General features: G+C 36.0%; 1 long non-coding RNA gene across 1 annotated transcript in view; it reads left to right on the forward strand.

Annotated features, from left to right (window-relative positions):
- The window catches only part of LOC147365606 (uncharacterized), a 64,109-nt gene that overhangs the window by 40,911 nt on the left and 7,755 nt on the right, over positions 1-15,443 (forward strand). Inside the window, exon 2 of the long non-coding RNA XR_015132290.1 lies at positions 10,657-10,732. This is a non-coding gene — a long non-coding RNA (uncharacterized LOC147365606). The remainder of the gene's footprint in view (positions 1-10,656; positions 10,733-15,443) is intronic.

Raw genomic sequence — 15,443 nt, forward strand, 5'->3', positions numbered from 1 at the left:
TACTTTTTCTGCCTCTATTGAGATGATCATGTGATTTTTTTAAATCCTTCCTTTTATTAATGTGGTGTGTCATAATTGGTTGATTTGTGGATGTTGAACCATCCTCTCATCCCTGGACTAAATCCACTTGATCATGGTGTATATTACTTTTTATGTATTGTTAAATTCAATTTGCTATTATTCTCTTGAGAATTTTTACATACATATTTTGTAGCATCTTTGGTTTTGATATCAGAGTAATGGCCTTGTAGAATAAATTTGAGAATATTTCCTGCACTTCAAATTTTTGGAATAATTTTAGAAGGATAGGTATTAGCTCTTTTTCATATGTTTGCTACAATATCCCTATGAAGCCATCCAGGCCTGGGTTTCTATTTCCTGGCAGTTTTTTAAACTACAAATTCATCTTCACTGAGGAGTTTGTTTAGATTGTCTATTTCTTTCTGACTCATTCTTTGAAGTTTAGGTTTCTAGAAATTTGTCCATTTCTTCTAAGTTTCTATTTTTTGTCATATATCTATTTATAGTTTTGTTCTCATGATGTTTTTATCTCTGTAAAATCAGTTTTATTTCTCCTCTCATGTCTTATTTTGTTTGTTTGGATCCCCTCTTTGTCTTAATGGAGCCTTGCTAATGACATCAATTTTGTCTATCTTTTCAAGAAATCAGCTATTGGTTACATTGATCTTTTCTGGTTTTTTTTTTTTTTTTGATGGGGTTTCTATTTCCTTTCTGATCTTTATTATTGCCTTCCTCTTGCTTACTCTTCTTTTTTCCCAATTCATTTAGATGGCAGTTAAGTTGTTTATTTGAGACTTTTAAAAAAAGTTTCTTGAACCTTATTTCTTAGCTTCTACAAAGTTACTTTCTATGATTAAAGTTTAGAGTATTTATAGTTTTCCCAATTATAGTCAATATTTTTTGTTTATACACCAATTCTATAAATGGATAATTAATAATCAGTGACTTTAATTTTTTTGATATTATCATTTGCTTATAATATCAGTCACTGAGGGCAGAAGTAGTATGACAATATTAGAAATGTGAGTGTAAGACATTCTACTCTTGGCCATCATGAGTAAATAGTTTGGACCAATGCTCCCATTTAGAACAATTGAATAAGGTGGATGAAGCATTAAGCCCTTATGAAGGTACCAACACAGTAAGGAATTGTGAGATCACTTATCCAGGAGAGGTGAGAACCACAGAAATGTGATCCCAGAATTTGAGGCTGCTTTTGTACAGAGAAATCTTCTGATTTTGAAAATGGTGGCTGAGAAAATAAAAAGCTAAACAAATCTCCCAACAGATTTCTTAGACTAAAAGGGCAAAACTGGGAGTCAGAATCTTATGAGAATAGGTATCGGGGGAAAAATATAAGTTTTTGTTTGTATTCCCAATACTTACCCTTTAGAAATAAGAGTAATCCATCAAAATAGCACCTTTCAAGGAATTTAAGTCCAATTCAAATTTTCTCAGTAACTAATTTGATTAAGATAGTCTAAAAATTCTACTTTTCCTAGTCTAGCTTCTTGCCAAAAATAAATTCTGTCAGATAGACTTGACATAATTCAGAGTCTAAAACTGTTTCTGCAAATTTTCAAATATAATATCTAACATTCCATGAGAAAATATCTAGGCAAATGAAAAAAACAAAGAATAACTCAAGTCAAAGAGAAACAATACAAGTTGAAAGTGACCCACAGGGAATTCAAATAATTATGTGTTATCATGGACAGAGTTTAAAATAATTATGATGAACATCTTCAAGGAATTCAAGACATGATTAAAAATTTGTCAGAGAGGTGGCTATAGCTAAATTATATCAGAGGAAAACAGGATAGTACGAGAAAAAAAATCCTCAGTGGATGAATTGCCCGCAGATTAGAAACCATTGAAAAGAGAATATATGACCTAGAAGAAGGAGGAAATGAAATAGCCAGATTCAAGGTTAGAAAGACTGAGAAACAAAGGACAGTGTGAGATATGATTTAAATATTTGAATAGCAGACCAAGTGGAGAGAACTGGATAATATGAATATTTAATAATATGGTGATTGAGAATTTTCCAAATTTGTTTTTGTCACATGATATCCACCCAAGACATATTATAGAAAAACAAGTAAAACCAAAAGGGGAAAAATTGAAAAGAAATGAGACAGAGAGTACTAAAAGCACTGCAATTAAGATAGACAGCTAACTTCTTGACTGAAATTATGGAAGAAAGAAAACACTAGATTTTTAAATCTTTGAAGTGCTGAGTGTCTTCAGCCAGGTGGGGAGAGAGGGAATTCCAGTAATAATTTTAGTTGAGTTATGAGACCGAGAACCCCACTGGTATTTGCGCTGATGACCTAGATTCTAGAGGAAAAAAATTACTACTAACCTAGAAGTCTATATCCAGCCAAAAGAGTCTTCAAAGTGAATCTTAAATAAGAAAGTTTCCATGTAAAAAAGAGAATTTGTCATCAGGAGAACTGCACTAAAGGATTTTATAATTGCTGTTTGACATCTGGCAGATGTGAAATAGTTGTAACTGAAAGCACACGAGAAAACATGTTCACAGCTGCATAAAAAAGTTGTTTATGTTCTGATATTACGTCAAAAGTCCTGTTTAGAATGGGTGTCAACATCTTGGAAGAAAACCGTGACACAGCTTTGGAACACTCTTATATTATACACTTCTTCACTAATATTCTTGATAATGCAGAGGACAAATTATGTGAAGAAAAAATGGATATTGATGACTTGATTAACAGTGTTTGTGCTGGGCTAGGAAATATTTGAGTCTGGAGAATCTTATAGTAACAGTGAATAAAGAAGTATTGAAAAACAACAACAACATAATGCTAAGAGTGTGTTAATAAAACACTGGGGCCAAATGAAGAGCCCTGGTCAAAACTGGAATAATTTGAATAATTTGAGTAAATAATAATTGAATTGGACCATAATCCAAAGTGGTCTTCCCTTGGTGGCTCGGATGGTAAAGTGTCTGCCTGCAATGCGGGAGACCTGGGTTTGATCCCTGGGTTGGGAAGATCCCCTGGAGAAGGAAATGGCAACCCACTCCAGTATTCTTGCCTGGAAAATTCCATGGATGGAGGAGCCTGGTGGGCTACAGTCCATGGGGTTGCAAAGAGTCAAACATGACTGAGTGACTACACTTCACTTCATAATCCTAAGTATAAAATAAATATCCGTGAGTCCATACTGAAATTAAATAAATGATTGGATAAGTAAATAAATGGGATTTCCTTGATAACTCAGTAAAGTATCCACTTGCAATGCAGGAGCCCCTGTTTCCATTCCTGGGTTGGGAAGATCCACTGGAGAAGGGATTGGCTACCCACTCCAGTATTCTTGGGTTTCCCTTGTGGCTCAACTGATAAAGACTCAGCCTTCAGTGGGGAGGAAGAGACAAATCTCTCTGTTAAAGAATTTAAAATACACTACATAGATACTCCACCCTCAAGGAGGTGGAGCATAAAATATGGATGGACCTCTGGCTGACTCTTGTTGATGTATTACAGAAAACCACAAAATTCTGTAAAGCAATTACCCTTCAATTAAAAAAAATTAAGAAGAAAAACAAAAATAATGTTTTCTTCAGCCATTAAAAAAAATATGGGAAGGTCAGAGCAACTTTCTTCCAAAGCATATAGTATGGAACTTTACAATGGAGAAATCTGACAAAGATGGCTTCAGCGAGGTGTTGAAGGTCAACTCAAATGTGATGTCATCTTGATAATATGTACGCTTGATATGTTATTATATTCTTCCTTAGAATCTATTCTTCCAGTCTAATCGTTAGAGAAGAGTCAAATCCTGATAGAGGACATTCTACAAAATACTTGAATGATACTGCCCCAGATTGCTGTTGCTGCTGCTGCTAAGTCGTTTTAGTCATGTCCAACTCTGGGCAACCCCATAGACAGCAGCCCACAAGGCTCCCCCGTCCCTGGGATTCTGCAGGCAAAAACACTGGAGTGGGTTGCCATTTCCTTCTCCAATGCATGAAAGTGAAAAGTGAAAGTGAAGTCACTCAGTCCTGTCTGACTCTTAGGGACCCCATGGACTGCCACGTACCAGGCTCCTCCGTCCATGGGATTTTCCAGGCAAGAGGGCTGGAGTGGGGTGTCATTGCCTTCTCCACCCCCAGATTACTAATGTCATTAAAAACAATGAAAATTTAGAGGTTGCCACACTTAACAGGAGACTAAAAAGAAATGGTAACTAAATGTAAAGCTATGTAATGGATGATACTGTGGAACATAAAGAGGACATTAAGTAAAAATTAAGGAAATTTGAATAGTTACATTTATTTAAAACAATTAAATTAATAACTTATCAGTATTAGTTCATTAATTACAACAAATATATCATGCTAATTCAAGATATTAACACAAAGTGAAACTGGTTATATATATATATATGTTTATATATACTCTGTACTGTATAACTCTAAAAGTCTGTACTATCTCTACAATGTCTCAGTAAATCTAAAACTATAAAAAAAATTATAAAACAGTTTCCAAAAAGGGATTTAGAAGTGTTTGGCTTTGAATGTGAGATGCTTTAAAAATAACACATTTTATTTATGTGTTATATGTTTTAATATATAGTATATAATAAAACTTTTGCCTAAATAAATATGAAAAGCTTTAAAAACATTTTTTCAACAGAACCTTTAAAGCATATGCAGGAAAGGTAATAATATAAAGGACCCAATTATATCTATTTTCTAGCTTCTAAAGGGACCAACTTCCTGTTGTTTTTGTTTTATCTATTCTTTTATTTATCTTTATCTATATCTATTTTTTTCTTTTTTTTTTTGGCATGGATAACAGGATTTAAAATCAAATGCCAGATATCACATCATTTTTAAATTCTTTACAGTATATTTCTAACACATAAAGAATTGAAAAACCCATAACCTTCATAGTATTATTTCACTTACTAGTATTAATAATAATTTTATAATAAAAATTAATGCCCTGTTCATATTCAGTTTTTCCTGGCTACCTGAAAAATTAATCTGTACACTTGGTTTATTAGAATTAGGTTTCACATAAGATCTACATGTTATAATTTGGTTAGTATGTTTCAACTTTCTTTTAATCGGTAATAGTTCACCCTTTCTTTATGCTATTTTTGCTGTTGTTAAATAAACAGTTTTGTTTTTATAACAGAACTTCTCACGTTTTGGATTTGGCTGACATATTTTCATGGTGTCTTTTAACATGTTCTTCTAAAATAGCTCTTTCATTAAGCATAAAATAAAGTTCTAAATTATAAAGAGCATTGTGCTATAGGTTAATTAATGGCATTCAGTTTTCTTTCTTGGTATATATTAAAAAATGGTATTTTTTACAAAGACTCTTAGATCTAATGAAATGGAGTAAAAGTAAACTAATTTCTTTGCGTCTGGTTTCCCTTTCTGCATGCACAGAGGTTTGGATAGTGATTCTCTGAGGATGTTTCTCATTCTAAAAGTCTATGAATTTGCATATATGATGAAAAGATACTATAAACACTAAGCTAGTGAACACAGATCTAAACAACCTTTTTTTTCCTACTTTGAGGTACATAGAATTTCTTTGCATGTTCTTGAAACAAATCTGATGACATGATGTTAGGGAGTAACAGATTTTACTAAATATTTTGTGGGCAATGGAGAGCTCAAAGACCATAAAGTAAGTCTTAAAAAAAAAAAAAAAATTAGAAATTCTTGTTCTATTCCTCTCCAAATTATTTTTCTGTCTTTGATTGCTTTCTCCATGAAAACTCATCTTGCAGTTTCTCCAGTTCACTTAATCTTTTTTTCCACCTCCTGAAATCCTTCTCTGATATTTATTTATCTTCACCTTTTTTCCTTAAGCAGATAAATTTGTCTGTTTGTTGTCTTTGCCTCCTCATATCCACCACACTGATATTGTACAATCTACCGCCTCTTAGAAGCAAGGTGTGGGGGAAGTGAGGAAGTGAGACATTTTCTTCATAATAGCAATGATTTTTCACACATACGTTTATACTAAATTCATACTCTTATGAAGCACCTACCGATACACACAAGGAACTAGGCTAAATGGAAATAATGACAAACAATACCTGCTTCCTTTCCCTTGTGAATTTATGGTGAAATTATTCATGTGCATTAGTAAGATGTCAAGGTTATGTACAGAACTAAGGTCAGTGTGAGTGACTTTAAAAAAAGAAAACCACTATTCACACTTTAATCCACTTTTGCAAATCTGTTGAACATTTGCATATTTCCTTAGGGTTTCTGGGTGACAGCAAGCTGTAGTGAAGCCAGGACTCTGCTGCCAGGATTCCGTCAGGAGTTACACTTTGGCTCTGTGTCTCAGTCTGCATTCAGAGCCAGGACAAGAAAACTTTGCCACAGGAAATGAGATAATGTATCCACAAACTCTTCTCAGGAAAAAGTGTTACCCTAAGACATATATTTATGCCCTAGACATTTTAACAGATACATAGCAGTTACACTCAGCTTTTCTTCTTCTTTAGTGTTACTGATTCACAATCACAATTAAGACTGTTAAGTATATTTCTATGTGAAACAAAATAAAATTTTCTAGTTTTCCAGACAAAGCATTCTAAAATGTCATATTTTTCTATAAAAAAGATAGTTTGTGTAGAGTGAGAGGGAGGGTGTTACAGAGTTAGAAAACCTAGATGGGCTTTGGTCTTGACTTTGCCATTTGAAAATGTGACCTTGAGCAAAACCATTAGCCTCAGCTTATTCATTAAATGATAAGAGGGACTCTAGCTCATAGGAATTTTGAGAGCACTAAATTAGATAATATGAATGAAGAGACCACGGAAATAGGAAAGCACATGGAGAGACTTAGTCTGTCCCTCTACTGGGAGCAGAGTGGTACTTTGAACTTTAATGGCCTCTTCTTCAGGTTAACATGCAAAAATCAAATACAAAACACCTAAAATGTAGAGAGGAAATGACATCACTGGCTGAGTTGAGTCAGAAGTTTCAATTCAAATTGGTCAACCTGTGTATACATGAGAGAATTTCTATTCTAATGGGAACATTTCAGCAGCCCAGCAACAACTTTAGACAGTTTCCTGTTTACCTTGAAAGGGATATTGTGGTTTGTTCTTAATGATTGGAGGAAGTTCCAGTTCTTGCTGGAATGATCTCATTTAAACATAAAGCAGGATATGAAAAAGAACAATTAACATGCGATTCTGATTGATGCTGTGTATTCTAGACACAGCTGGAGAGATCTATGCTTGTTAAATTAAGACAATTTCTTGCTTTATTTTTTCCTTTAAGAGCATTTATTAAATACCTATTATATTTCAGGCATTGTTATAGGAATTAGTTATGACAACAATGAACAAAATATAGTCCTTGTTTTCAAGGAGCTGATAATCTGGTTTAGAAAACAGATAAGGAAATCAGTGAGTACCATATAAAGAGGTAACTGTTTTTCAAAAGTTGTTGTGATTTGTTCCATATCCTCTGGAATAATTTTTAATGGTGCTCCATGAGAATTATAGTGTTCACATGAGTATGTAATAAAAGGTCTACAGAAGCTCAGATTCATTTATTGGCTTCCTATACCTCAACCCCCTGCAAGTACTTACTGAATTCTTGGGTGTCAAACAGTAACTGACTCTTCTCATTGTAAGTCCTTCACAGGGTCCTTTCTTTTGTCTTATATTTACAAAATTTCTGTTAGTGCAGAGAGAACCCAGTCCCCAGAAATACAGACAATTTTTAAGCATCTGAGCTACCAGGGAAACCTTTAAGTAGTTTAGATTAGTTTAAAGAGTTAGACAAGAAGGGTGGAACATGGCAGTCTCACAGTCTGTGTTTTGCCGAGCTAACTGGAAGGAAGCCAAATCATTCCTAGAAATCAGCTGATAATGATTTTATGCTTAAAAATTATAGTTTGAAAGGTATAAGATAAAGATGATTTCTTAAGAATGAAAGCCAAGTGGCAGCCGTATCAGTGTTGACAGCTGGGGACAAGAGAGTCACAGAGGCTTCTGATTAGGCCAGTATCTTTGTCACTCTGGTCAGAGTTATCACCAGTTTTCTCTTAAGGAACAATTTGAGAACTTGCTGTTTTATGGTATAAATCATTGTTTTGTGGATACTGTTTTTAGAGATGGATGTGAAAAAACATAACACTTTTTCTTGCAAATCAATTTAATGTTACTTTCTCAGTACTCACTCTGCTTGACGGTAGGACACTGAATCTAGTCAATTCTAGATGAGCTCAGACATCTTCTAGCGCTCTATTTTTCTTTAGGAAATCATCTGCACTCTGGGGTCTCACATAACCTGCTAGCTATGCACCACAGCCTGTGTTTGGTTCATTCTGAGTTCTGCTGGTTCTGGTTACATTATCTCTCCTTATCTCCAGGTCATTTCATTTCTCAGCTAACGTCCATGCTCTTTTGCTGTTTTGCTTTGCCTCATGTAGAGGGGACTGCAAAAGACTCCTTGTGCTGTGAGCCCACGTGGTCCAGACTGTTCTGTAGCTACTCTCCCCCTGCTCCCCGTGGAGGCGAGTGGGTGCTTTGACCAGGCTACTGCCTGGAGCTCTGGAGAGGCACACAACTTCTGCCCCTGACGATGGGACCTCTGAGAATGTGTCCTTCCCTGGAGGTCTGCCAGAAGAGAGGCAGACATGGCCATCTCCTCTCTCTTCCAGGCTAAGATACTTTAGCTAGTTTGGGGGTGGGAGATGGTAATAAAAAAATTCCTGTGGATGATCACGTCTTCCACCAAATATTACTGTCATACAGCTGGACTACTTTCAAAATTAAACATCTGAGAATTTTATGTCTTGTTTGTGCTCTGATTCTGATCTTCTTGGGGGTGTTGGAGTACTCATACCTAGCTTGGAAAAGCACAGAGTCTTCCTTCTCCATTAAATATAAATATATATCATGAACTAAAGAGGATTCTCATTATAAAACGGGCATATGGTCATTCTTGAGAAATTCTACTATTATTTTTGTAAGGTTAGGTTTAACAATGCCTTCAGGTATCTTCACAGGTAAATATATCCACTAGGTTTCTTTTAAATACAGTTTCAATGTTCAGAGCAGGTAAAATTGATTAGCACTATCCTTGGGGAATTCTACTGAATAGTTTCCTTGTTGGGGGTAGTAACAGTTGCTTATGTGAAAAAAAGCAAAGAATCTTAGAAGAAGGATTATGTTAACATTTTAATAGAAGAACACAAAAAGTAGTGGTCTGTCTAATTTATTTTAGCACTTTCCAGGTGGCACAGTGGTAAAGAAACCACCTGCCAATGCAGGAGACATAAGAGGTGCGAGGTGGATCCCTGGTTTGGGAAGATCCCTTGGAGGAGGCAATGGCAATCCACTGCAATATTCTTGCCTGGAAATTTCCATGGATAGAGGAGCCTGGCAGGCTACAATCTGTGGGGTACCAAAGAGTCAGACATGACTGAGCACACACGCACTAATTTATATCACTAGCTGTGTCCCTTTAGATATGGAGCTAACAAAAAATTACAGCTGAAAGACCTAAAATCACCACATTATTGGAGAAGGAAATGGCAACCCACTCCAGAGTTTTTGCCAGGAGAATCTCATGGACAGAGGTGCCTGGTGGGCTACAGTTCAGTTCAGTTCAGTTCAGTCACTCAGTTGTGTCCGACTCTTTGCGACCCCATGAACCGCAACACACCAGGCCTTCCTGTTCATCACCAACTCCAGGAGTTTACCCAAACTCATGTCCATTAAGTCAATAATGCCATCCAACCATCTCATCATCTGTCATCCCCTTCTCCTCCTGCCCTCAATCTTTCCCAGCATCAGGGTCTTTTCAAATGAGTCAGCTCTTCGCATCAGGTGACCAAAGGATTGGAGTTTCAGCTTCAACATCAATCCTTCCAATGAACACCCAGGACTGATCTCTTTTAGGGTGGACTGGTTGGATCTTCTTGCAGTCCAAGGGACTCTCAGGAGTCTTTTCCAACACCACACTTCAAAAGCATCAATTCTTCTGCTCTCAGCTTTCTTTATAGTCCAACTCTCACATCCATACATGACTACTAGAAAAACCATAGCCTTGACTAGACGGACCTTTGTTGGCAAAGTAATGTCTCTGCTTTTTAATATGCTGTCTAGGTTGTTCTACAGTTCGTGGGGTCGCAAAGAGTCAGACACGACTGAAGTGACTTAGCATGCACATGGAAAACTCCTGAAAGAAAAGGACTATGTATTATAGTTTCATATTAATCCTACTGTTAAAAGAACACATAACAGGCCTTCAATTTTGTTGCATGAATATTGTTTCAGACTACTAGAGTATCTATGCGCTTATATATTTTTCAGATAATTTGATATTTTCCAAGCATATTCTTCAGGACACAGTCCCAAGTAAAGCCAGATGACAAAAGCAAAAATAAAACAAAGCAACAGAAGCGTTTCTTGGCATTCTTTTTTATTTGGCACTCTTTAAATTTGAAAAGTAGCTCTTGCATACCATATGTACCTTTGAGAGATTATGTTAAATAACACTGTATGAAAATTCCTCCTTTTTTTTCTTTCTGTATCCCCTCTAATTGATATGCTATTCTTTTTCCATTTATTAAGCATTAGAATTTAATATGTTAACTTTTTCTTTTCTCCCAGCTATAGCTGATCATCATGATAGTCATGATTTATTGAATCTAAAGACATGGCATTGGGGTGATATGAAACTTGCAAGGTAGGTTTCATTTATCTTTGGGTGGCTAAATTATACTGCTTATTGATCTTTCAAATGGAAGGTTTCATATGAGATATTACTCACAGTTTAAATACACACATTGGAAATAAAAACATTGGAAATTCAAAATCTTAGGAGTTTCTAATGTATAATACAAAGCTGATAGATAATTCAGCAATTTATGGAGTTTTCTTATCTACATTCCTAGTTATCAAAAATTTATTTTAAAATTAGCCTTCCTGATTTTCTTCAGGATTATGCTTGACTGTCTGAGTTGCTTTTGCCTACCTATATTTTTTCCTCTATTTCTTTGCATTGATTACTGAGGAAGGCTTTCTTAGCTCTCCTTGCTATTCTTTGGAACTCTGCATTCAAATAGGAATATATTTCCTTTTCTCCTTTGCTTTTTGCTTCTCTTCTTTTCACAGCCATTTGTAAGGCCTCCTCCGACAACCATTTTGCTTTTTTGCATTTCTTTTCCATGGGGATGGTCTTGATCCCTGTCTCCTGTACAATGTCATGAACTTCTGTCCATAGTTCATCAGGTACTCTGTCTATCAGATCTAGTCCCTTAAATCTATTTCTCACTTCCACTGTATAATCATAAGGGGTTTGATTTAGGTCATACCTGAATGGTCTAGTGGTTTTCCCTACTTTCTTCAATTTAAGTCTGAATTTGGCAATAAGGAATTTATGATCTGAGCCACAGTCAGCTCCCAGACTTGCTTTTGCTGACTGTATAGAGCTTCTCCATCTTGGTTGCAAAAAATACAATCAATCTGATTTCGGTGTTGACCATCTGATGATGTACATGTGTAGAGTCTTCTCTTGTGTTGATGGAAGAGGGTGTTTGCTGTGACAGACGTTCTCTTGGCAAAACTCTATTAGCCTTTGCCCTGCTTCATTCCGTATTCCAAGGACAAATTTGCCTGTTACTCCATGTGTTTCTTGACTTCCTACTTTTGCATTCCAGTCCCCTATAATGAAAAGGACATCTATATTGGGTGTTAGTTCTAAAAGGTCTAGTAGGTCTTCCAAATAGGCAAAGGAGTTTGTCAGGGCTGTATTTTGTTACCCTGCTTATTTAACTTATATACAGAGTACATCATGAGAAATGCTGGGCTGGAAGAAGCACAAACTGGGATCAAGATTGCCAGAAGAAATATCAATAATCTCAGATGTGCAGATGACACCACCCTTATGGTAGAAAGTGAAGAGGAACTAAAAAGCCTCTTGATGAAAGTGAAAGAGGAGAGTTAAAAAGTTGTCTTAAAGCTCAACAGTCAGAAAAATAAGATCATGGCATCTGGTCCCATCACTTCATGGGAAATATATGGAGAAACAGTGGAAACAGTGGCAGACTTTATTGTTTTGGGCTCCAAAATCACTGCAGATGGTGACTGAAGCCATGAAATTAAAAGACGCTTACTCCTTGGAAGGAAAGTTATGACCAACCTAGATAGCATATTCAAAAGCAGAGATATTAGTTTGCCAACAAAGGTCCGTCTAGTCAAGGCTATGGTTTTTCCAGTGGTCGTGTATGGATGTGAGAGTTGGACTGTGAAGAAAGCTGAGCACTGAAGAACTGATGCTTTTAAACTGTGGTGTTGGAGAAGACTCTTGAGAGTCCCTTGGACTGCAAGGAGATCCAACCTGTCCATTCTAAAGGAGATCAGTCCTCGGTGTTCTTTGGAAAGAATGATGCTAAAGCTGAAACTCAAGTACTTTGGCCACCTCATGCAAAGAGTTGACTCATTGGAAAAGACCCTGATGCTGGGAGGTATTAGGGGCAGGAGGAGAAGGGGATGACAGAGGATGAGATGGCTGGATGGCATCATCTACTCTATACATATGAGTTTGGGTAAACTCTGGGAGTTGGTGATGGACAGGGAGGCCTGGCGTGCTGTGATTCATGGGGTTGCAAAGAGTCGGGCACGACTGAGCAACTGAACTGAACTGAACTGAACCTATCTGTAAACATTTTACTTTTTTTCTTTGGGAATGCTAAATTAAAGGAAGTTGTTATAATTTGTTAAAAATACTATGAAGAAAATAAAGTGAAAGTTTAAGCACTCAGTCCTGTCAGACTCTGCGATCCCATGGACTGTATCACACCAGGCTCCTCTGTCCATGGAATTCTCCAGGCAAGAATACTGGAGTGGGTAGCCATTTTCTCCTCCAGGGGTAAGAAAATCATACCAGACTGTAAATATAAATCATAATTTAGCTTCTAATATATTTGTTCATTCTATTTACATACCACCCTATTTCTAAAACAATTTGAAGGTACTTATTGTTTCATATGACTTTTTTTTTTTTGTGAAGAGCATGATGAATACAGTGAGCACAGCTGTAATTACTATTCCAGCCTTGAAAGCCACTGTGATGAAGTCATGGAATTATGATCTCTTCTAAGCTTATAATTGTGTGTGAACATATGTACAAGTTTATATGACTGTAGTGGGATCCTCAGAAAGAAGCACATCCTGGAAACATTTAAGACAAAATAAGTCTTTCTGATCTGTTAATAAAGTAAACAATTTTGATTTAAAAAGAATAAATCATATGTTAGGGGCCAAAATGTCAAGTCTTTGTGTGGGGTCACAGCTCAGTGTTTTTGTATCTTTAAAAGTGGGACAAAAAAGCCATGCAATTGTTTTTAATGTTGAAATGTAAATGATTCACATTCCAAAACTTTCTTCAGGCTAAATCAGCATCATTTTTTTTTCTTCTTTTTTGAGTTTCCCTGGTTCCTGAGCTGATCTCTTAGAATAGGTAGGACATCTTCTCTAGAGTAATTGGGACATCAGTTATTAGTCAAGCCAGAGGTACAATTCATAGGCCATTGGATACCCAACACCCACTTTGTAAGAGGCTGTGCCTGGTGAGAAAAAGGCCTCTCCATCCAAATGACTGCATTTGGACATTTTGCAAAGAGATTTTCCCTAATAATGATGCCTTTATATAGCCCATGTTCGACTGTGCAAAATGGCAAGACAGAAATGAAAAGTGTGAATTGATCTACCTGCTCAGGAAGCCAAATTTACAAAGAAAACAATTCATTTGACCTTTCTGACTGCTTTGCCTTGACTGAGAGAGCAGAAGGAACTGGGCCTTTTCTTCTACCTTTTTTTTTTCTGCTTCTGCAGCTTGGCATGAACTTTGAATTGGCCACAGAGCTGAAAGTCTTTTTTGGTGTTACACTTATTCAGGGAAAAACATATCCAAGGACTTATAATTCTGAACTTTCAAGGAAAAATCTTAAGTGCAGAAAGTAATACATTTTAAGCAAACATGAAAGTGTATATATTATAGTTTACATAAATTGCTGATGAGATTTAAGACATTGAAAATTCATTTATTAAAATAATTTGCATTTTACATGCTTATTGTAGAAAACTTGAAAACTTTTAAGAAGTAAAACAGAATCAACCATAATTCTATTATCCAAGAAATGCTCTGTTAACTTTAATTGCCTTTCCTAAAATGTATGCACTAATAGGCACAAAATATAGATATGATTTTCATGCATTTGAAAATTTTGTCTGTGGCGATGATAATCTTGGCCATTAATATCAGGAAGATGCAATACAAACTGAAAAGTGGTAAGTATTTATTATAATATAGAACAAATGATGTGGAGAACTTTATTGTCTCTGGAGCGACTGTCATCATTTAAAATTCCTTCCAACAATCATGTGAACAAGTGTAGAAGTTTATTCTTAACAGTCTCACCCACTTAAGCCTTCAGATGAGATCTCATCCTTGACTAACAACTTGATTGAAGCCTGTGAAAGACTCCGAGTCAGAAGCTTTCAACCAAGCCACACTTGGATTTCCAACATACAGAAATAGAGACAGGATATTTGCTATTTTAAACCTCCATGCTTTGGATAATTTATTATGGAGCAATAGATAACTATAACACAGAACCTGCCAGCCAATGCAAGGGATGCAAGAAAGGCAGGTTTGATTCCTGGTTTGGGAAGATTTCCTGGAGGAGGAAGTGGCAATCCACACCAGAATCCATGACTGGAAAATACCATGGACAGAGAAGCCTGGCAGGCTACAGTCCGTGGGACCACAGAGTTGGAAATGACTGAGAAACAGTGCACACAGCATAAAATAGTTATGAACCTTGGTCATTATGCGAATCCTGGCACTCTGTTTACGTGGGATCTTAGGCCATTTGACTGCTTAACTGATTCTTAGTTTATTAATTTGTAGTTTCTTAATTTGACCAGATTAATTTTTCCCAAACTTCATTCATTTAAGACTTTCTAATATTTTCCATATTTACTTAACAACCTCTAATTTTTTTTTTTTTTTTTACTGAGTTCTTTGAGTTGAATCATGATGCAAAATTATCTTTGAGTCAATTTGGCCATTCAGCAAAAATCTCTTTGATAAATGAGTTTTCCAGTGGTAACAGGTTGGTAAAGGACATTTTCCTCTTCCTGACAACTTTGTTGCTAGATAATATATTACAATGGATGAAAATCTCAGATCAAATTCTGTCAAATGTGCAAACATTTACCATATTTCACCAAAACTGAGATACTATCTATTGTAAGAGGCACAATAATTCTATAAACCACTGAGAGAGAAACGCTTCTAATCATAATTGTAACGAGATTGATTATATGACATATCCAATTTCAGGCATGTTAAAATGTAAGGAAATGTGCACTCTAAGATGAAAGAAATAAGG

The sequence above is a fragment of the Bos grunniens genome, chromosome 9 (assembly GCF_055505025.1).
Source record: "Bos grunniens cultivar Pamir isolate PY7600 chromosome 9, Bosgru_T2T1.0, whole genome shotgun sequence".
Taxonomy (NCBI): domain Eukaryota; kingdom Metazoa; phylum Chordata; class Mammalia; order Artiodactyla; family Bovidae; genus Bos; species Bos grunniens.